Consider the following 21,374-nt stretch of genomic DNA (forward strand, 5'->3'; position numbering starts at 1 on the left):
TCAAGTGGCAACCCGTGGAGACGCACAACATGCAGCATAAATAATTCAGACAGGCGTCTGGCTGATGGCAGCCCAACCAGTGGAACGAAGTGCGCCATCTTCGAAAACCTGTCAACGACAACCCAGATGGCTGTCATCCCCGAGGATTTGGGCAAGTCCACCACAAAATCCATTGAAATGTGGGTCCATGGCTTAGATGGGATAGAGAGTGGATGTAATGGGCCAACAGGAACCCCTCTAGGAGTCTTATTTCGGGCACAGATGTCACATGCCCGAACCCACTGATCCACATCCTTAGCCACCGAGGGCCACCACACCGCCCTAGATAGCAACTCCCGAGTTCTGGCAATACCCGGGTGACCTGCCGACTTCTTGGCATGGAATTCCAGGAACACTCGCTGTCTTAACCTAGGAGGCACAAACAAAAGACCTACCGGAAGGACTGGAGGAGCCTGCTCCTGTGCTCTAAGGACTAATGATAAGAGGTCCTGGGTAATGCCCACTTTAATACATGATGGGGAAACAATGGGCAACGGCTCCTCGGTGGTCTCCTGGATTGGAGCAAAACTCAGCGAGAGCGCATCAGCCTTGATGTTTTTTGACCCAGGGCGATATGTTATCAAAAAATTAAAGCGAGCAAAAAACAAAGCCCATCGTGCCTGCCTGGCATTGAGACGCTTCGCTGACTCTAAATATGCCAGATTCTTATGGTCAGTGAGAATTGAGACCACAAACTTAGCCCCCTCAAGCCAGTGTCTCCACTCCTCGAGTGCATCCTTAATAGCCAACAATTCCCGGTTACCCACGTCATAATTCATCTCGGCAGGCGAAAATTTACGGGAAAAGTAAGCACAGGGATGAAGGCGATTATCAGACACTCCCATCTGAGAAAGCACTGCCCCAATACCCATCTCAGAGGCATCCACCTCCACCACAAAAGGACGCTCTGGATCTGGGTGTCGCAGCACCTTGGCCGAAACAAATGCCCTTTTGAGACGGGCAAAAGCCGCTTTAGCCTCACAAGACCAGTGAGCAACATCCGCCCCTTTCTTAGTGAGTGCCACCAAGGGCGCCACTATAGACGAAAATCCAGCGATAAATTGTCTATAAAAATTTGCAAAGCCCAGGAAACGCTGAAGCGCCTTCAAACTAGTGGGCTGCACCCAATCCAGGACTGCCTGTACCTTGGAACCCTCCATTTGGAAACCTTCTGGGGAGATAATATATCCTAGAAATGCGATTTGCTGAACTTCAAATTCGCACTTCTCCAGCTTCGCCCCAAGCCGGTGGTCTCTGAGTTTCTGGAGGACTAAGCGTACATGCTTCCGATGTTCCTCCAGGGAATGGGAGAAGATTAGGATGTCATCTAAGTATACAACTAAGAATCTATCCAAATATTCCCTGAGCACATCATTCATGAAATCCTGGAAGACTGCCGGGGCATTACAGAGCCCAAAAGGCATCACCAAATATTCATAATGCCCTGAGTGGGTATTAAAGGCAGTCTTCCATTCATCCCCCTCTCTTATTCGGATTAGATTGTACGCACCGCGTAGGTCAATCTTAGAAAAAATGGTGGCAGTACGAAGCTGGTCAAACAAGACCGAAATAAGAGGCAGTGGGTATGAGTTTTTAATCGTGATACGGTTCAATTCCCTGAAGTCGATGCAGGGTCGCAACGAACCGTCCTTTTTACCCACGAAGAAGAACCCCGACCCAACTGGAGACTGTGAAGGTCTGATAAATCCCTTAGCCAAGTTCTCCTGAATGTACTCTGCCATAGCCTGAGTCTCAGGACGTGACAGGGAGTACAACCTGCTCTTGGGAAGCTTAGCATTTGGCAACAAATCAATGGCACAGTCATAGGGGCGATGGGGAGGTAGTACCTCTGCAACTTTTTTGGAGAACACGTCCGCAAAATCTGCATAACACCCTGGCAATCCTGGCAAACTTAGCTGCGAGAGCCTGACTGGAAGGCTCAAGCAACTCCTGAAACAATCAGTACCCCAACTAAGAATCTCCCCAGAGACCCAGTCAAATTGAGGATTGTGGGCCCTTAACCAGGGTAACCCCAACACCAATGGGGCAAAAGTACAGACAGTCACATAAAAGGACAATTTTTCAGAGTGTGTGGCTCCAATAAACAAAGAAATCTGGCTAGTGCAAGAGGTAATTTTACCTTGGGATAATGGTTCCCCGTTTAACCCACAAATCTCAATTTCCGATGCCAAGGGTACTAAGGGAACAGAGTGTTTTAGGGCGAATTGGCGGTCCATAAAAACCCCGTCGGCCCCACTGTCCACAAAGGCCTCAGTCTTGACAGTTTGACCGAGGATCTTCAAGGTCACCGGAATGATAAAAGTCTTCTTGGGAAATTCTGACTTCTGGCCTGACAGGATATTTCCCATCACCCTCAGGCCCTGAAGTTTTCCGGCTTTTCTGGGCATGATACTACCACATGACCTTTATTCCCACAGTACAAACACAACCCCTGCTGTCTCCTCCGCGTCTTCTCACGCGAGGAGAGGCGGGTAGCCCCAATCTGCATAGGCTCCTCAGAAAATTCCTCAGAGTCTGAGGTTCCCTTGGGAAGGAAGGAAATCTCAGTCTCCCTTTCAAGCCTACACTCTCTCAGCCGTCTATCCACCCGGATGGATAACTGCATGAGCTGATCCAAGCTATCAGGCAAGGGATATTGTACCAGTTGGTCCTTTATCTGGTTAGAAAGACCTCTTCGGTACTGGTGTCTCAGGGATGGGTCATTCCACTGGGTATCATGGGCCAACCTCCGAAACTCCGTACAGTAAACCTCAACTGGCCTTCGCCCTTGCTTAAGGATCGAAATCTGAGCCTCGGCTGAGGCCGTCTTGTCAGGGTCATCATACAACATGCCCAGTGCCGTAAAAAAAGCATCAACACTTTTAAGCGACGGACAGTCAGGCTGCAACCCATATGCCCAGACCTGTGGGTCTCCTTGTAGCAAGGAAATCACTATGCCCACCCGCTGAATCTCCGACCCAGAAGACTGAGGCCTAAGCCGGAAGTATAGCTTGCAGCTCTCCCTGAAACAAAAGAACTGCGAGCGATCTCCAGAAAAACGATCCGGGAGATTTACTTTCGGCTCCTTAACCCCTGCAGGTGCTGCTGCTGCGGGAGCTCCGCCAGCAGCCTGGGATGTGTGCATTTTAATGGACAAATCATTAAATTGCCGAGTCAGGACCTGCACCTGATCGACCACCTGTTGCAACGTATTTTGAGGGGTATGCTCCATATTCCCACAAAATTTCAACAGGAGTATTAGGCTGCTGAATATGTTATGCACACCAGTGCCTGCAGGAAAGTACTAGTGTCAGAACTGTTATGCACTCCAGTGTCTGCAGGAATGTACTGGTGTTTGAACTGTTATGCAAAACAAATGGACTCACAGACAAACTGGGGAATATGACATAACGTACACAGAAGGTGATAGGGTAACAAAATACACACACAGTGAACAGAGAAGCCCAGAGGCTAAGGAACTGGGTATCTCCCTTGTATTAGAACTGCTCAGATGTAAAAAGCAAGATGTTGTGTTTTAATACGTAGAGAACCCGAAATGCTGTTGCTAAGGGCAACAGCAAAACCCTAAAGGGTTACCAACGGGTGTGGCAGTAAACTCCTTGGTCAGAGATGGAATGATAGACACAAGGAGAGCCTCCACAATCCTGATTCTCACTTGCAGTGCACAGGTTTAAGCTTACTGCCACTAAACTGACCCCTGACACCTAGCACAGTGAGACAGGATTAGACAGGCAAGTCTTAGAATACAGCCGCAAACTTGCTAAGTTCACAGAGTAGTAACAGAACCCCAGCAAGCTAAACGACTGACTCCAGTCTTACTGCTAGGTCTGGATTGGCAGAGTGTAATACCAAATCCCCAGGCCTATTCGCAGTAAGCAACAAACAAATACAAAGCTACACAGTACTGGCTAACTTTCATGAACTGACTAACCAACAGAGATTCAGCAGCATCTGCTTACCCTGAAAAGAGGCCTTATAAAGCAGGTGCTGTCCACGCCCCACTCAGACCTCACAGACTGTGAGCACAAAAACCAGCACCGGATCCCCTGCCGTGCACAGAGCCTATAACCACTGCACAGCAAAAGACCCGAACCGGAGTATCAGCTGCGCTCAGGTTACTCCACTAGCACTTGTCTCCCGGTTGCCATGACGACGTGGCAGCACAGGGCAGGAGACCCTAACAGTACGATGCTATGGGCACCGAACTCCCTCCCCGGCCGCTCGGCCTGAAGCCACCGCAGATCCCCATCTCCCGGCCGCCCATCCGGAAGCAGCCACAGATCCCCTTCTCCCGGTCGGAAGCCAACACTGGTCCCCGCGTTGCCAGGCGCGCACACGTGGTGTGGCGTGTCATCACGCGGTAAAACGAGCTACGAATATGGAGCCACCACGTCACCCGGCCCAGAAGCCCCTGCAGAGGGGTATATAAGGGACGGTGCGGAGGAGGAAGGGGGGCCTGCACGTGGTGCCCAGATGGAGAAGGACGTCTGCTGCTGTTGCTCCTCAGGCTGCTGCTGCATTTGCCACTACTTCTGACCATGCTGTCCGGTGGTCCAGGTAAACCCTCAGTGAGGCTCCCTCTCGGTGCAGGTATTGTGTGTCACTGTATTCTCCTAGAGTAGGTATTGTGTGTGTCACTGTATTCTCATAGAGTAGGTATTGTGTGTCACTGTTTTCTCATAGAGTAGGTATTGTGTGTCACTGTATTCTCCTAGAGTAGGTATTGTGTGTCACTGTATTCTCACAGACTGCAGGTATTGTGTGTCACTGTATTCTCCTAGAGTAGGTATTGTGTGTGTCACTGTATTCTCATAGGCTGTAGGTATTGTGTGACACTGTATTCTCATAGACTGTAGGTATTGTGTGTCACTGTATTCTCATAGAGTAGGTATTGTGTGTCACTGTATTCTCATAGAGTAGGTATTGTGTGTCACTGTATTCTCCTAGAGTAGGTATTGTGTGTGTCACTGTATTCTCATAGACTGTAGGTATTGTGTGTCACTGTATTCTCCTAGAGTAGGTATTGTGTGTGTCACTGTATTCTCATAGAGTAGGTATTGTGTGTCACTGTTTTCTCATAGAGTAGGTATTGTGTGTCACTGTATTCTCCTAGAGTAGGTATTGTGTGTCACTGTATTCTCACAGACTGCAGGTATTGTGTGTCACTGTATTCTCCTAGAGTAGGTATTGTGTGTGTCACTGTATTCTCATAGGCTGTAGGTATTGTGTGTCACTGTATTCTCCTAGAGTAGGTATTGTGTGTCACTGTATTCTCCTAGAGTAGGTATTGTGTGTCACTGTATTCTCCTAGAGTAGGTATTGTGTGTCACTGTTTTCTCATAGAGTAGGTATTGTGTGTCACTGTATTCTCCTAGAGTAGGTATTGTGTGTCACTGTATTCTCACAGACTGCAGGTATTGTGTGTCACTGTATTCTCATAGGCTGCAGGTATTGTGTGTCACTGTATTCTCATAGGCTGCAGGTATTGTGTGTCACTGTATTCTCATAGACTGTAGGTATTGTGTGTCACTGTATTCTCATAGACTGTAGGTATTGTGTGTCACTGTATTCTCATAGACTGTAGGTATTGTGTATCACTGTATTCTCCTAGACTGCATGTATTGTGTGTCACTGTATTCTCATAGAGTAGGTATTGTGTGTCACTGTATTCTCATAGGCTGCAGGTATTGTGTGTCACTGTATTCTCATAGAGTAGGTATTGTGTGTCACTGTATTCTCCTAGAGTAGGTATTGTGTGTCACTGTATTCTCCTAGAGTAGGTATTGTGTGTCATTGTATTCTCCTAGAGTAGGTATTGTGTGTCACTGTATTCTCCTAGACTGTAGGTATTGTGTGTCACTGTATTCTCCTAGAATAGGTATTGTGTGTCACTGTATTCTCATAGACTGTAGGTATTGTGTGTCACTGTATTCTCATAGACTGTAGATATTGTGTGTCACTGTATTCTCATAGGCTGCAGGTATTGTGTGTCACTGTATTCTCCTAGAGTAGGTATTGAGTGTCACTGTATTCTCATAGACTGTAGGTATTGTGTGTCACTGTATTCTCCTAGAATAGGTATTGTGTGTCACTGTATTCTCATAGACTGTAGGTATTGTGTGTCACTGTATTCTCCTAGTGTAGGTATTGTGTGTCATTGTATTCTCCTAGAGTAGGTATTGTGTGTCACTGTATTCTCATAGAGAAGGTATTGTGTGTCACTGTATTCTCCTAGAGTAGGTATTGTGTGTGTCACTGTATTCTCATAGGCTGTAGGTATTGTGTGTCACTGTATTCTCCTAGAGTAGGTATTGTGTGTCACTGTATTCTCCTAGAGTAGGTATTGTGTGTCACTGTATTCTCCTAGAGTAGGTATTGTGTGTCACTGTATTCTCACAGACTGCAGGTATTGTGTGTCACTGTATTCTCATAGGCTGCAGGTATTGTGTGTCACTGTATTCTCATAGGCTGCAGGTATTGTGTGTCACTGTATTCTCATAGACTGTAGGTATTGTGTGTCACTGTATTCTCATAGAGTAGGTATTGTGTGTCACTGTATTCTCATAGACTGTAGGTATTGTGTATCACTGTATTCTCCTAGACTGCATGTATTGTGTGTCACTGTATTCTCATAGAGTAGGTATTGTGTGTCACTGTATTCTCATAGGCTGTAGGTATTGTGTGTCACTGTATTCTCATAGACTGCAGGTATTGTGTGTCACTGTATTCTCATAGAGTAGGTATTGTGTGTCACTGTATTCTCCTAGAGTAGGTATTGTGTGTCACTGTATTCTCCTAGAGTAGGTATTGTGTGTCATTGTATTCTCCTAGAGTAGGTATTGTGTGTCACTGTATTCTCCTAGACTGTAGGTATTGTGTGTCACTGTATTCTCCTAGAATAGGTATTGTGTGTCACTGTATTCTCATAGACTGTAGGTATTGTGTGTCACTGTATTCTCATAGACTGTAGATATTGTGTGTCACTGTATTCTCATAGGCTGCAGGTATTGTGTGTCACTGTATTCTCCTAGAGTAGGTATTGAGTGTCACTGTATTCTCATAGACTGTAGGTATTGTGTGTCACTGTATTCTCCTAGAATAGGTATTGTGTGTCACTGTATTCTCATAGACTGTAGGTATTGTGTGTCACTGTATTCTCCTAGTGTAGGTATTGTGTGTCATTGTATTCTCCTAGAGTAGGTATTGTGTGTCACTGTATTCTCATAGAGAAGGTATTGTGTGTCACTGTATTCTCCTAGTGTAGGTATTGTGTGTCACTGTATTCTCCTAGAGTAGGTATTGTGTGTCACTGTATTCTCCTAGAGTAGGTATTGTGTGTCACTGTATTCTCCTAGAGTAGGTATTGTGTGTCACTGTATTCTCCTAGAGTAGGTATTGTGTGTCACTGTATTCTCCTAGAGTAGGTATTGTGTGTCACTGTATTCTCATAGACTGTAGGTATTGTGTGTCACTGTATTCTCATAGAGTAGGTATTGTGTGTCACTGTATTCTCATAGACTGTAGGTATTGTGTATCACTGTATTCTCCTAGACTGCATGTATTGTGTGTCACTGTATTCTCATAGAGTAGGTATTGTGTGTCACTGTATTCTCATAGGCTGTAGGTATTGTGTGTCACTGTATTCTCATAGACTGCAGGTATTGTGTGTCACTGTATTCTCCTAGAGTAGGTATTGTGTGTCACTGTATTCTCCTAGAGTAGGTATTGTGTGTCATTGTATTCTCCTAGAGTAGGTATTGTGTGTCACTGTATTCTCCTAGACTGTAGGTATTGTGTGTCACTGTATTCTCCTAGAATAGGTATTGTGTGTCACTGTATTCTCATAGACTGTAGGTATTGTGTGTCACTGTATTCTCATAGACTGTAGATATTGTGTGTCACTGTATTCTCATAGGCTGCAGGTATTGTGTGTCACTGTATTCTCCTAGAGTAGGTATTGAGTGTCACTGTATTCTCATAGACTGTAGGTATTGTGTGTCACTGTATTCTCCTAGAATAGGTATTGTGTGTCACTGTATTCTCATAGACTGTAGGTATTGTGTGTCACTGTATTCTCCTAGTGTAGGTATTGTGTGTCATTGTATTCTCCTAGAGTAGGTATTGTGTGTCACTGTATTCTCATAGAGAAGGTATTGTGTGTCACTGTATTCTCCTAGTGTAGGTATTGTGTGTCACTGTATTCTCCTAGAGTAGGTATTGTGTGTCACTGTATTCTCCTAGAGTAGGTATTGTGTGTCACTGTATTCTCCTAGAGTAGGTATTGTGTGTCACTGTATTCTCATAGACTGCAGGTATTGTGTGTCACTGTATTCTCATAGAGTAGGTATTGTGTGTCACTGTATTCTCCTAGAGTAGGTATTGTGTGTCACTGTATTCTCCTAGAGTAGGTATTGTGTGTCATTGTATTCTCCTAGAGTAGGTATTGTGTGTCACTGTATTCTCCTAGACTGTAGGTATTGTGTGTCACTGTATTCTCCTAGAATAGGTATTGTGTGTCACTGTATTCTCATAGACTGTAGGTATTGTGTGTCACTGTATTCTCATAGACTGTAGATATTGTGTGTCACTGTATTCTCATAGGCTGCAGGTATTGTGTGTCACTGTATTCTCCTAGAGTAGGTATTGAGTGTCACTGTATTCTCATAGACTGTAGGTATTGTGTGTCACTGTATTCTCCTAGAATAGGTATTGTGTGTCACTGTATTCTCATAGACTGTAGGTATTGTGTGTCACTGTATTCTCCTAGTGTAGGTATTGTGTGTCATTGTATTCTCCTAGAGTAGGTATTGTGTGTCACTGTATTCTCATAGAGAAGGTATTGTGTGTCACTGTATTCTCCTAGTGTAGGTATTGTGTGTCACTGTATTCTCCTAGAGTAGGTATTGTGTGTCACTGTATTCTCCTAGAGTAGGTATTGTGTGTCACTGTATTCTCCTAGAGTAGGTATTGTGTGTCACTGTATTCTCCTAGAGTAGGTATTGTGTGTCACTGTATTCTCCTAGAGTAGGTATTGTGTGTCACTGTATTCTCCTAGAGTAGGTATTGAGTGTCACTGTATTCTCCTAGAGTAGGTATTGTGTGTCACTGTATTCTCCTAGAGTAGGTATTGTGTGTCACTGTATTCTCCTAGTGTAGGTATTGTGTGTCACTGTATTCTCCTAGAGTAGGTATTGTGTGTCACTGTATTCTCCTAGAATAGGTATTGTGTGTCACTGTATTCTCATAGACTGTAGGTATTGTGTGTCACTGTATTCTCCTAGTGTAGGTATTGTGTGTCATTGTATTCTCCTAGAGTAGGTATTGTGTGTCACTGTATTCTCCTAGAATAGGTATTGTGTGTCACTGTATTCTCATAGACTGTAGGTATTGTGTGTCACTGTATTCTCATAGAGTAGGTATTGTGTGTCAATGTATTCTCCTAGAGTAGGTATTGTGTGTCACTGTATTCTCATAGACTGCAGGTATTGTGTGTCACTGTATTCTCCTAGACTGTAGGTATTGTGTGTCACTGTATTCTCCTAGAGTAGGTATTGTGTGTCACTGTATTCTCCTAGAGTAGGTATTGTGTGTCACTGTATTCTCATAGACTGCAGGTATTGTGTGTCACTGTATTCTCCTAGAGTAGGTATTGTGTGTCACTGTGTTCTCATAGACTGTAGGTATTGTGTGTCACTGTATTCTCATAGACTGCAGGTATTGTGTGTCACTGTATTCTCCTAGATTAGGTATTGTGTGTCACTGTATTCTCCTAGAGTAGGTATTGTGTGTCACTGTATTCTCCTAGAGTAGGTATTGTGTGTCACTGTATTCTCCTAGAGTAGGTATTGTGTGTCACTGTATTCTCATAATATGCAGGTATTGTGTGTCATTGTATTCTCCTAGAGTAGGTATTGTGTGTCACTGTATTCTCCTAGAGTAGGTATTGTGTGTCACTGTATTCTCAAAGACTGTAGGTATTGTGTGTCACTGTATTCTCATAGACTGTAGGTATTGTGTGTCACTCTATTCTCCTAGAGTAGGTATTGTGTGTCACTGTATTCTCATAGACTGTAGGTATTGTGTGTCACTCTATTCTCCTAGAGTAGGTATTGTGTGTCACTGTATTCTCATAGACTGTAGGTATTGTGTGTCACTCTATTCTCCTAGAGTAGGTATTGTGTGTCACTCTATTCTCCTAGAGTAGGTATTGTGTGTCACTGTATTCTCCTAGAGTAGGTATTGTGCGTCACTGTATTCTCATAGACTGCAGGTATTGTGTGTCACTGTATTCTCCTAGAGTAGGTATTGTGTGTCACTGTATTCTCATAGACTGTAGGTATTGTGTGTCACTGTATTCTCATAGACTGTAGGTATTGTGTGTCACTGTATTCTCCTAGAGAAGGTATTGTGTGTCACTGTATTCTCATAGACTGTAGGTATTGTGTGTCACTGTATTCTCCTAGAGTAGGTATTGTGTGTCACTGTATTCTCATAGACTGTAGGTATTGTGTGTCACTGTATTCTCATAGACTGTAGGTATTGTGTGTCACTGTATTCTCCTAGAGTAGGTATTGTGTCTCACTGTATTCTCCTAGAGTAGGTATTGTGTGTCACTGTATTCTCCTAGAGTAGGTATTGTGTGTCATTGTATTCTCCTAGAGTAGGTATTGTGTGTCACTGTATTCTCATAATATGCAGGTATTGTGTGTCATTGTATTCTCCTAGAGTAGGTATTGTGTGTCACTGTATTCTCCTAGAGTAGGTATTGTGTGTCACTGTATTCTCATAGACTGTAGGTATTGTGTGTCACTGTATTCTCATAGACTGTAGGTATTGTGTGTCACTCTATTCTCCTAGAGTAGGTATTGTGTGTCACTGTATTCTCATAGACTGTAGGTATTGTGTGTCACTCTATTCTCCTAGAGTAGGTATTGTGTGTCACTGTATTCTCACAGACTGTAGGTATTGTGTGTCACTCTATTCTCCTAGAGTAGGTAGTGTGTGTCACTGTATTCTCCTAGAGTAGGTATTGTGTGTCACTGTATTCTCCTAGAGTAGGTATTGTGTGTCACTGTTTTCTCATAGACTGTAGGTATTGTGTGTCACTGTATTCTCAAAGAGTAGGTATTGTGTGTCACTGTATTCTCATAGACTGTAGGTATTGTGTGTCACTGTATTCTCATAGACTGTAGGTATTGTGTGTCACTGTATTCTACTAGAGTAGGTATTGTGTCTCACTGTATTCTCCTAGAGTAGGTATTGTGTGTCAATGTATTCTCCTAGAGTAGGTATTGTGTGTCAATGTATTCTCATAGAGCAGGTATTGTGTGTCAATGTATTCTCCTAGAGTAGGTATTGTGTGTCACTGTATTCTCCTAGAGTAGTTATTGTGTGTCAATGTATTCTCCTAGAGTAGGTATTGTGTGTCACTGTATTCTCATAGACTGCAGGTATTGTGTGTCACTGTATTCTCATAGACTGTAGGTATTGTGTGTCACTGTATTCTCCTAGAGTAGGTATTGTGTGTCAATGTATTCTCATAGAGTAGGTATTGTGTGTCAATGTATTCTCATAGAGTAGGTATTGTGTGTCACTGTATTCTCATAGACTGCAGGTATTGTGTGTCACTGTATTCTTCTAGAGTAGGTAATGTGTGTCACTGTATTCTCCTAGAGTAGGTATTGTGTGTCAATGTATTCTCCTAGAGTAGGTATTGTGTGTCAATGTATTCTCCTAGAGTAGGTATTGTGTGTCACTGTATTCTCCTAGAGAAGGTAATGTGTGTCATTGTATTCTCCTAGAGTAGGTATTGTGTGTCACTGTATTCTCATAGACTGTAGGTATTGTTTGTCACTGTATTCTCCTAGAGTAGGTATTGTGTGTCATTGTATTTTCCTAGTGCAGGTATTGTGTGTCACTGTATTCTCCTAGAGTAGGTATTGTGTGTGTCACTGTATTCTCATAGGCTGTAGGTATTGTGTGTCACTGTATTCTCCTAGAGTAGGTATTGTGTGTCACTGTATTCTCATAGGCTGCAGGTATTGTGTGTCACTGTATTCTCCTAGAGTAGGTATTGTGTGTCACTGTATTCTCCTAGAGTAGGTATTGTGTGTCATTGTATTCTCCTAGAGTAGGTATTGTGTGTCACTGTATTCTCCTAGACTGTAGGTATTGTGTGTCACTGTATTCTCCTAGAATAGGTATTGTGTGTCACTGTATTCTCATAGACTGTAGGTATTGTGTGTCACTGTATTCTCCTAGTGTAGGTATTGTGTGTCATTGTATTCTCCTAGAGTAGGTATTGTGTGTCACTGTATTCTCCTAGAGTAGGTATTGTGTGTCACTGTATTCTCATAGACTGTAGGTATTGTGTGTCACTGTATTCTCCTAGAATAGGTATTGTGTGTCACTGTATTCTCATAGACTGTAGGTATTGTGTGTCACTGTATTCTCCTAGTGTAGGTATTGTGTGTCATTGTATTCTCCTAGAGTAGGTATTGTGTGTCACTGTATTCTCCTAGAGTAGGTATTGTGTGTCACTGTATTCTCCTAGAGTAGGTATTGTGTGTCACTGTATTCTCCTAGAGTAGGTATTGTGTGTCACTGTATTCTCCTAGAGTAGGTATTGTGTGTCACTGTATTCTCCTAGAGTAGGTATTGAGTGTCACTGTATTCTCCTAGAGTAGGTATTGTGTGTCACTGTATTCTCCTAGAGTAGGTATTGTGTGTCACTGTATTCTCCTAGTGTAGGTATTGTGTGTCACTGTATTCTCCTAGAGTAGGTATTGTGTGTCACTGTATTCTCCTAGAATAGGTATTGTGTGTCACTGTATTCTCATAGACTGTAGGTATTGTGTGTCACTGTATTCTCCTAGTGTAGGTATTGTGTGTCATTGTATTCTCCTAGAGTAGGTATTGTGTGTCACTGTATTCTCCTAGAATAGGTATTGTGTGTCACTGTATTCTCATAGACTGTAGGTATTGTGTGTCACTGTATTCTCATAGAGTAGGTATTGTGTGTCAATGTATTCTCCTAGAGTAGGTATTGTGTGTCACTGTATTCTCATAGACTGCAGGTATTGTGTGTCACTGTATTCTCCTAGACTGTAGGTATTGTGTGTCACTGTATTCTCCTAGAGTAGGTATTGTGTGTCACTGTATTCTCCTAGAGTAGGTATTGTGTGTCACTGTATTCTCATAGACTGCAGGTATTGTGTGTCACTGTATTCTCCTAGAGTAGGTATTGTGTGTCACTGTGTTCTCATAGACTGTAGGTATTGTGTGTCACTGTATTCTCATAGACTGCAGGTATTGTGTGTCACTGTATTCTCCTAGATTAGGTATTGTGTGTCACTGTATTCTCCTAGAGTAGGTATTGTGTGTCACTGTATTCTCCTAGAGTAGGTATTGTGTGTCACTGTATTCTCCTAGAGTAGGTATTGTGTGTCACTGTATTCTCATAATATGCAGGTATTGTGTGTCATTGTATTCTCCTAGAGTAGGTATTGTGTGTCACTGTATTCTCCTAGAGTAGGTATTGTGTGTCACTGTATTCTCAAAGACTGTAGGTATTGTGTGTCACTGTATTCTCATAGACTGTAGGTATTGTGTGTCACTCTATTCTCCTAGAGTAGGTATTGTGTGTCACTGTATTCTCACAGACTGTAGGTATTGTGTGTCACTCTATTCTCCTAGAGTAGGTATTGTGTGTCACTGTATTCTCATAGACTGTAGGTATTGTGTGTCACTCTATTCTCCTAGAGTAGGTATTGTGTGTCACTCTATTCTCCTAGAGTAGGTATTGTGTGTCACTGTATTCTCCTAGAGTAGGTATTGTGCGTCACTGTATTCTCATAGACTGCAGGTATTGTGTGTCACTGTATTCTCCTAGAGTAGGTATTGTGTGTCACTGTATTCTCATAGACTGTAGGTATTGTGTGTCACTGTATTCTCATAGACTGTAGGTATTGTGTGTCACTGTATTCTCCTAGAGAAGGTATTGTGTGTCACTGTATTCTCATAGACTGTAGGTATTGTGTGTCACTGTATTCTCCTAGAGTAGGTATTGTGTGTCACTGTATTCTCATAGACTGTAGGTATTGTGTGTCACTGTATTCTCATAGACTGTAGGTATTGTGTGTCACTGTATTCTCCTAGAGTAGGTATTGTGTCTCACTGTATTCTCCTAGAGTAGGTATTGTGTGTCACTGTATTCTCCTAGAGTAGGTATTGTGTGTCATTGTATTCTCCTAGAGTAGGTATTGTGTGTCACTGTATTCTCATAATATGCAGGTATTGTGTGTCATTGTATTCTCCTAGAGTAGGTATTGTGTGTCACTGTATTCTCCTAGAGTAGGTATTGTGTGTCACTGTATTCTCATAGACTGTAGGTATTGTGTGTCACTGTATTCTCATAGACTGTAGGTATTGTGTGTCACTCTATTCTCCTAGAGTAGGTATTGTGTGTCACTGTATTCTCATAGACTGTAGGTATTGTGTGTCACTCTATTCTCCTAGAGTAGGTATTGTGTGTCACTGTATTCTCACAGACTGTAGGTATTGTGTGTCACTCTATTCTCCTAGAGTAGGTAGTGTGTGTCACTGTATTCTCCTAGAGTAGGTATTGTGTGTCACTGTATTCTCCTAGAGTAGGTATTGTGTGTCACTGTTTTCTCATAGACTGTAGGTATTGTGTGTCACTGTATTCTCAAAGAGTAGGTATTGTGTGTCACTGTATTCTCATAGACTGTAGGTATTGTGTGTCACTGTATTCTCATAGACTGTAGGTATTGTGTGTCACTGTATTCTACTAGAGTAGGTATTGTGTCTCACTGTATTCTCCTAGAGTAGGTATTGTGTGTCAATGTATTCTCCTAGAGTAGGTATTGTGTGTCAATGTATTCTCATAGAGCAGGTATTGTGTGTCAATGTATTCTCCTAGAGTAGGTATTGTGTGTCACTGTATTCTCCTAGAGTAGTTATTGTGTGTCAATGTATTCTCCTAGAGTAGGTATTGTGTGTCACTGTATTCTCATAGACTGCAGGTATTGTGTGTCACTGTATTCTCATAGACTGTAGGTATTGTGTGTCACTGTATTCTCCTAGAGTAGGTATTGTGTGTCAATGTATTCTCATAGAGTAGGTATTGTGTGTCAATGTATTCTCATAGAGTAGGTATTGTGTGTCACTGTATTCTCATAGACTGCAGGTATTGTGTGTCACTGTATTCTTCTAGAGTAGGTAATGTGTGTCACTGTATTCTCCTAGAGTAGGTATTGTGTGTCAATGTATTCTCCTTGAGTAGGTATTGTGTGTCAATGTATTCTCCTAGAGTAGGTATTGTGTGTCACTGTATTCTCCTAGAGAAGGTAATGTGTGTCATTGTATTCTCCTAGAGTAGGTATTGTGTGTCACTGTATTCTCATAGACTGTAGGTATTGTTTGTCACTGTATTCTCCTAGAGTAGGTATTGTGTGTCATTGTATTTTCCTAGACTGTAGGTATTGTGTGTCACTGAATTCTCATAGACTGTAGGTATTGTGTGTCACTGAATTCTCATAGACTGCAGGTATTGTGTGTCATTGTATTCTCCTAAAGTAGGTATTGTGTGTCAATGTATTCTCCTAGAGTAGGTATTGTGTGTCACTGTATTCTCATAGACTGTAGGTATTGTGTGTCACTGAATTCTCATAGACTGCAGGTATTGTGTGTCATTGTATTCTCCTAAAGTAGGTATTGTGTGTCAATGTATTCTCCTAGAGTAGGTATTGTGTGTCACTGTATTCTCATAGACTGTAGGTATTGTGTGTCACTGTATTCTCATAGACTGTAGGTATTGTGTGTCACTGTATTCTCCTAGAGTAGGTATTGTGTGTCACTGTATTCTCATAGACTGCATGTATTGTGTGTCACTGTATTCTCCTAGAGACGGTATTGTGTGTCACTGTATTCTCAAAGACTGTAGGTATTGTGTGTCACTGTATTCTCCTAGAGTAGGTATTGTGTGTCACTGTATTCTCATAGACTGCAGGTATTGTGTGTCACTGTATTCTCCTAGACTGCATGTATTGTGTGTCACTGTATTCTCATAGGTTGCGGGTATTGTGTGTCACTGTATTCTCATAGACTGTAGGTATTGTGTGTCACTGTATTCTCCTAGAGTAGGTTTTGTGTGTCTCTGTATTCTCATAGAGTAGGTATTGTGTGTCACTGTATTCTCATAGACTGCAGGTATTGTGTGTCACTGTATTCTCCTAGAGTAGGTATTGTGTGTCATTGTATTCTCATAGAGTAGGTATTGTGTGTCACTGTATTCTCCTAGAGTAGGTATTGTGTGTCACTGTATTCTCACAGACTGCAGGTATTGTGTGTCACTGTATTCTCATAGACTGTAGGTATTGTGTGTCACTGTATTCTCCTAGAGTAGGTAATGTGTGTCACTGTATTCTCCTAGAGTAGGTATTGTGTGTCAATGTATTCTCATAGAGTAGGTATTGTGTGTCAATGTATTCTCATAGAGTAGGTATTGTGTGTCACTGTATTCTCCTAGAGTAGGTATTGTGTGTCACTGTATTCTCCTAGAGAAGGTATTGTGTGTCACTGTATTCTCATAGACTGTAGGTATTGTGTGTCACTGTATTCTCCTAGACTGCAGGTATTGTGTGTCACTGTATTCTCCTAGAGAAGGTATTGTGTGTCACTGTATTCTCATAGACTGTAGGTATTGTGTGTCATTGTATTCTCCTTGAGCAGGTATTGTGTGTCACTGTATTCTCATAGACTGTAGGTATTGTGTGTCACTGTATTCTCATAGACTGCAGGTATTGTGTGTCACTGTATTCTCATAGAGTAGGTATTGTGTGTCAATGTATTCTCATAGACTGTAGGTATTGTGTGTCAATGTATTCTCCTAGAGTAGGTATTGTGTCTCACTGTATTCTCATAGACTATATGTATTGTGTGTCACTGTATTCTCATAGACTGCAGGTATTGTGTGTCACTGTATTCTCATAGAGCAGGTATTGTGTGTCAATGTATTCTCCTAGAGTAGGTATTGTGTGTCACTGTATTCTCATAGAGAAGGTATTGTGTGTCACTGTATTCTCATAGACTGTAGGTATTGTGTGTCACTGTATTCTCCTAGAGTAGGTATTGTGTGTCACTGTATTCTTATAGACTGCAGGTATTGTGTATCACTGTATTCTCCTAGACTGCACTTATTGTGTGTCACTGTATTCTCATAGGTTGCAGGTATTGTGTGTCACTGTATTCTCATAGACTGTAGGTATTGTGTGTCACTGTATTCTCCTAGAGTAGGTATTGTGTGTCTCTGTATTCTCATAGAGTAGGTATTGTGTGTCACTGTATTCTCATAGACTGCAGGTATTGTGTGTCACTGTATTCTCCTAGAGTAGGTATTGTGTGTCATTGTATTCTCCTAGAGTAGGTATTGTGTGTCACTGTATTCTCCTAGAGTAGGTATTGTGTGTCATTGTATTCTCATAGGCTGCAGGTATTGTGTGTCACTGTATTCTCCTAGAGTAGGTATTGTGTGTCAATGTATTCTCCTAGAGGATGTATTGTGTGTCACTGTATTCTCCTAGAGTAGGTATTGTGTGTCAATGTATTCTCATAGAGCAGGTATTGTGTGTCACTGTATTCTCCTAGAGTAGGTATTGTGTGTCACTGTATTCTCATAGACTGTAGGTATTGTGTGTCACTGTATTCTCATAGACTGCAGGTATTGTGTGTCACTGTATTCTCATAGACTGTAGCTATTGTGTGTCACTCTATTCTCCTAGAGTAGGTATTGTGTGTCTCTGTATTCTCCGAGAGTAGGTATTGTGTGTCACTGTATTCTCGTAGACTGTAGGTATTGTGTGTCACTGTATTCTCATAGACTGTAGCTATTGTGTGTCACTCTATTCTCCTAGAGTAGGTATTGTGTGTCTCTGTATTCTCCGAGAGTAGGTATTGTGTGTCACTGTATTCTCCTAGAGTAGGTATTGTGTGTCACTGTATTCTCCTAGAGTAGGTATTGTGTGTCACTGTATTCTCCTAGAGTAGGTATTGTGTGTCACTGTATTCTCCTAGAGTAGGTATTGTGTGTCACTGTATTCTCATAGACTGTAGGTATTGTGTGTCACTGTATTCTCATAGACTGTAGGTATTGTGTGTCATTGTATTCTCCTAGAATAGGTATTGTGTGTCACTGTATTCTCATAGACTGTAGGTATTGTGTGTCACTGTATTCTCATAGACTGCAGGTATTGTGTATCACTGTATTCTCCTAGAGTAGGTATTGTGTGTCACTGTATTCTCCTAGAGTAGGTGTTGTGTGTCACTGTATTCTCCTAGAGAAGGTATTGTGTGTCACTGTATTCTCATAGACTGTAGGTATTGTGTGTCACTGTATTCTCCTAGACTGCAGGTATTGTGTGTCACTGTATTCTCCTAGAAAAGGTATTGGGTGTCACTGTATTCTCATAGACTGCAGGTATTGTGTGTCACTGTATTCTCCTAGAGTAGGTATTGTGTGTGTCACTGTATTCTCCTAGAGAAGGTATTGTGTGTCACTGTATTCTCATAGACTGCAGGTATTGTGTGTCACTGTATTCTCCTAGAGTAGGTATTGTATGTCACTGTATTCTCCTAGAGTAGGTATTGAGTGTCACTGTATTCTCCTAGAGTAGGTATTGTGTGTCACTGTATTCTCCTAGAGTAGGTATTGTGTGTCACTGTATTCTCCTAGAGTAGGTATTGAGTGTCACTGTATTCTCCTAGAGTAGGTATTGTGTGTCACTGTATTCTCCTAGTGTAGGTAATGTGTGTCACTGTATTCTCCTAGAGTAGGTATTGTGTGTCACTGTATTCTCCTAGAATAGGTATTGTGTGTCACTGTATTCTCATAGACTGCAGGTATTGTGTGTCACTGTATTCTCCTAGAGTAGGTATTGTGTGTCATTGTATTCTCCTAGAGTAGGTATTGTGTGTCACTGTATTCTCCTAGAGTAGGTATTGTGTGTCATTGTATTCTCATAGGCTGCAGGTATTGTGTGTCACTGTATTCTCCTAGAGTAGGTATTGTGTGTCAATGTATTCTCCTAGAGGATGTATTGTGTGTCACTGTATTCTCCTAGAGTAGGTATTGTGTGTCAATGTATTCTCATAGAGCAGGTATTGTGTGTCACTGTATTCTCCTAGAGTAGGTATTGTGTGTCACTGTATTCTCATAGACTGTAGGTATTGTGTGTCACTGTATTCTCATAGACTGCAGGTATTGTGTGTCACTGTATTCTCATAGACTGTAGCTATTGTGTGTCACTCTATTCTCCTAGAGTAGGTATTGTGTGTCTCTGTATTCTCCGAGAGTAGGTATTGTGTGTCAATGTATTCTCGTAGACTGTAGGTATTGTGTGTCACTGTATTCTCATAGACTGTAGCTATTGTGTGTCACTCTATTCTCCTAGAGTAGGTATTGTGTGTCTCTGTATTCTCCGAGAGTAGGTATTGTGTGTCACTGTATTCTCCTAGAGTAGGTATTGTGTGTCACTGTATTCTCCTAGAGTAGGTATTGTGTGTCACTGTATTCTCCTAGAGTAGGTATTGTGTGTCACTGTATTCTCCTAGAGTAGGTATTGTGTGTCACTGTATTCTCATAGACTGTAGGTATTGTGTGTCACTGTATTCTCATAGACTGTAGGTATTGTGTGTCATTGTATTCTCCTAGAATAGGTATTGTGTGTCACTGTATTCTCATAGACTGTAGGTATTGTGTGTCACTGTATTCTCATAGACTGCAGGTATTGTGTATCACTGTATTCTCCTAGAGTAGGTATTGTGTGTCACTGTATTCTCCTAGAGTAGGTGTTGTGTGTCACTGTATTCTCCTAGAGAAGGTATTGTGTGTCACTGTATTCTCATAGACTGTAGGTATTGTGTGTCACTGTATTCTCCTAGACTGCAGGTATTGTGTGTCACTGTATTCTCCTAGAGAAGGTATTGGGTGTCACTGTATTCTCATAGACTGCAGGTATTGGGTGTCACTGTATTCTCCTAGAGTAGGTATTGTGTGTGTCACTGTATTCTCCTAGAGAAGGTATTGTGTGTCACTGTATTCTCATAGACTGCAGGTATTGTGTGTCACTGTATTCTCCTAGAGTAGGTATTGTATGTCACTGTATTCTCCTAGAGTAGGTATTGAGTGTCACTGTATTCTCCTAGAGTAGGTATTGTGTGTCACTGTATTCTCCTAGAGTAGGTATTGTGTGTCACTGTATTCTCCTAGAGTAGGTATTGAGTGTCACTGTATTCTCCTAGAGTAGGTATTGTGTGTCACTGTATTCTCCTAGTGTAGGTAATGTGTGTCACTGTATTCTCCTAGAGTAGGTATTGTGTGTCACTGTATTCTCCTAGAATAGGTATTGTGTGTCACTGTATTCTCATAGACTGTAGGTATTGTGTGTCACTGTATTCTCCTAGTGTAGGTATTGTGTGTCATTGTATTCTCCTAGAGTAGGTATTGTGTGTCACTGTATTCTCCTAGAATAGGTATTGTGTGTCACTGTATTCTCATAGACTGTAGGTATTGTGTGTCACTGTATTCTCATAGAGTAGGTATTGTGTGTCAATGTATTCTCCTAGAGTAGGTATTGTGTGTCACTGTATTCTCCTAGACTGTAGGTATTGTGTGTCACTGTATTCTCATAGACTGTAGGTATTGTGTGTCACTGTATTCTCCTAGAGTAGGTATTGTGTGTCACTGTATTCTCATAGACTGCAGGTATTGTGTGTCACTGTATTCTCCTAGAGTAGGTATTGTGTGTCACTGTGTTCTCATAGACTGTAGGTATTGTGTGTCACTGTATTCTCATAGACTGCAGGTATTGTGTGTCACTGTATTCTCCTAGAGTAGGTATTGTGTGTCACTGTATTCTCCTAGAGTAGGTATTGTGTGTCACTGTATTCTCCTAGAGTAGGTATTGTGTGTCACTGTATTCTCCTAGAGTAGGTATTGTGTGTCACTGTATTCTCATAATATGCAGGTATTGTGTGTCATTGTATTCTCCTAGAGTAGGTATTGTGTGTCACTGTATTCTCCTAGAGTAGGTATTGTGTGTCACTGTATTCTCAAAGACTGTAGGTATTGTGTGTCACTGTATTCTCATAGACTGTAGGTATTGTGTGTCACTCTATTCTCCTAGAGTAGGTATTGTGTGTCACTGTATTCTCATAGACTGTAGGTATTGTGTGTCACTCTATTCTCCTAGAGTAGGTATTGTGTGTCACTGTATTCTCATAGACTGTAGGTATTG

This window comes from Pseudophryne corroboree, chromosome 1 (genome assembly GCF_028390025.1).
Source record: "Pseudophryne corroboree isolate aPseCor3 chromosome 1, aPseCor3.hap2, whole genome shotgun sequence".
NCBI lineage: Eukaryota > Metazoa > Chordata > Amphibia > Anura > Myobatrachidae > Pseudophryne > Pseudophryne corroboree.